The sequence below is a fragment of the Arachis ipaensis genome, chromosome B08 (genome assembly GCF_000816755.2).
Source record: "Arachis ipaensis cultivar K30076 chromosome B08, Araip1.1, whole genome shotgun sequence".
Taxonomy (NCBI): Eukaryota; Viridiplantae; Streptophyta; class Magnoliopsida; order Fabales; family Fabaceae; genus Arachis; species Arachis ipaensis.
In genome coordinates, this window is record NC_029792.2 from 101,303,165 (window position 1) to 101,306,215 (window position 3,051).

Sequence of the window (3,051 nt, forward strand, 5' to 3'; positions counted from 1 at the left end):
AATAACAAATAATGGCCTCAATCATATGCAAGCATGTAAATACACTAAATAATGGACATATAGATTGGAACAAAGTATAGATTACAATCATAGAGAAGAAAACACACAGGAATAAAAATTTATGGTTAAATAATGTAACCATGTAAATAAGCTCAAAATCTTACAGGTTGTGTATTCTTTGGCTCAAAAAACCATGTTCCAAATACAACTTCAAACAAATTTACACATAAAAATTTTAAATTTTTTTTTATTTATTTAAATTAGTGAAAATTTTCAAAAATAGGATCTTAAGAAAAAACTTATTATTTTAACCAAGCAATAACTAAATGCAAAAATCAAATAAACATGCAATTAAACATGCAAATGCAACAACTAATTTAATAAAGAAAATTTAAACATTGGTGTTGAGACAGGGATGTACTAACCCACGGAGATCGGTATCGACCTCCCCACACTTAAAGATTGCACCGTCCTCGGTGCATGCTGAAATTTGCAGGTGGACGGGTTGTTTCAACTGTTGCTTTTCTCTAAGGATTGTGCAGATGGACTTGTCTGTCTCTCCATGTAAACGTCTTCCGGTTCTCTTCCTGGTGGCCTCCTGAAAGAAAAAGGGAAGAAAGGTAACCCAATAATAGAGATAAAAAAAATAAATAAAGTATGGTTGGGTTAATGCCAAATGAAAAGGGTCTCATTTACATGGTAGCTACAACATGTAAGTGAGAAAACAATAGAAGCCATGGCATACCAGTGGTGCAGAATATGCAACAATGGGGAAGAGAGTGAGGAAGAAAAGATAATATAAATTAAAAATCAATACAAAAGTAATACAGGTATAAAAGATTGGCATTGATTTAAATAATATTACCTAACCAGAATAAAACAAGTCATAAGCACTAAGATAATACCAGAAAAGAAATAACAGTTGAATAAGAACATTTGAACACCAATGGTAAAATAATAAATTTAAAAAAATAAAAATATGCAATGAATGAAAGTATGCAAATAAATAAAATAAAATGAGAGGGAAAAAGGATGAGAAGAAGAAAAAGAAAGTGAGAAAGGAGAGAGAAAGAAGAAATTAGGATTAGAAAAGAGAAGATAAGAAAATTGGCACTAATCTAGATAGGTTGTGCGACGCTGGCGACGCGGTCGCGTGGGTGACGCGGTCGCGTGGTGCGCGATAAGGTTGGGTGACGCGGACGCGTGGGGCACGCGATCGCGTGACTTGATTTGTGCTAGTGGCGCGAGTGCAGCCTCGCGGTCGCACAACTCTCTGTTCAAAACTCAGTATTGCCAAAATCCAGAATGACGCGGTCGCGTAGTCGACGCGATCGCGCGGGTGGCCTTATTTCCAATATGACGCGGACGCGTAGGTGACGCGTTCGCGTGGCAGGACTTGTGCTACTAGCACGGGTCCAGCCCAACTCCAGCTCAACTTTCTGCCATACACCCTTTTTACGCCGATTTCAGGTCACGCGGCCACGTGGGTGACGCGGTCGCGTGGAGTGATTTGTGCCATTGGCACGCCTCCAGCGCTGCTCCTACGAAACTCTCTGTTCATATTAATATTGTCTCCCATCTCCTTGCGACGCGGACGCCTCGCTGATGCGGTCGCGTCGCGTGCTCGTTTTTTTTTTTTTTTTGAATTGAAAAGATGCAGAATGCAGTGTTAATATGAATGTGATGCAAAACTCCAGGTTCAATAAAATAAAATTTGAAAACAAATAAAACTAAATAAAAAATGAACGATCATACCATGGTGGGTTGTCTCCCACCTAGCACTTTTAGTTAGAGTCCTTAAGTTGGACATTTGATGAGCTTCCTGTTATGGTGGCTTATGCTTGTATTCATCCAGGAATCTCCACCAATGTTTGTATCTCCAATAACCTCCGGGATCCCAAACTAAGCATGTAAAGCCCTCAAGTAAGTTAAAGCAAGTGACAAGACTCCAAGAGTGTTGATTTCTGGGATGAATTCCGGGGTCCCAGACCTTGCCTTTGCACCCATCTTCTTGTTGATCATCATTTTTCCACTTGGGTGGTGAACAGTCGGAATTCTCACTGAGACATCCAAACAGCTTCCTAGACCCATTCAGTTGAGTTTTATACCAACCCTTGCATTTAAACTTAAAGCTTCCAGCCATAATGAACCTTGCTTGACAATTGTTATCACTGGCCATCTTCCTTTTACTCTTAATGCCACAAAGAGCTCTAAGTTGACCATCCGTCTCCAGTAGCCCATATTCAAGTGGGATTAGAAAGCTATGGGATATGAATTTTACCCACTTGAATGTTGTGAAGGATGATGGCAACTTAGGGGGAGGGGTTTTTAATGAAATTGCAAGCTCCACTCCCTTGTGCTCTTCTCTGATAATTACCACCTCTTTGCAAGCTTCTTCAATTTCAACCTCTTCCTCTTAGTAGCTCTCTTTCAATTCAATCTCCTCTTCATTGCTTTCCAAGGGCATGGGAGGTTGTGCTTCTTCTTCTTAAATCTCCATCTTTTGATCAACCTCTTCCAAGTCTTCAACTATGATATGCTTTGGAGGTTGTACACCCTCCTCAGCATCAATTTCAACCGTCTTGGAAGGAGGCTCTATGTCTTGATTTTCCCATGGAGGTTCTGCATCACCTAGATCTTCAACCAACTCTTCTTCTTGAACAATGACAGCTTCTTCTACTTGTTCTAGTACGAATTCATTCTCTGTCTTGTCCACTGGGGTTTCTGGTATCTCCTTCATGCTACGCTCTTCACTAGACTGTCCACATGGGGTTGTGGCTGATCCTTGTGTATTTAAGTGCCCTGAAACCCATTGAATTACTACTTGCTCCAGTTGTTGAATGGTTGTTTGAAATTTATTTACTGTTTCCCTTAGGCGAACCTCTGCTTCTCGGGTTGCCGGACTTGGACATGCTACAAAAGAAAGTGGTGGTGGTGGGAGTGATTGGATTGGAATTGGGGTGGTTCTATATATGGTTCATATGGCTCATAAGGTGGTTGGTATGGTGGTTGAGGGTTAGGGTCATATGGAGGGGAATGGCGAAAAGGGGC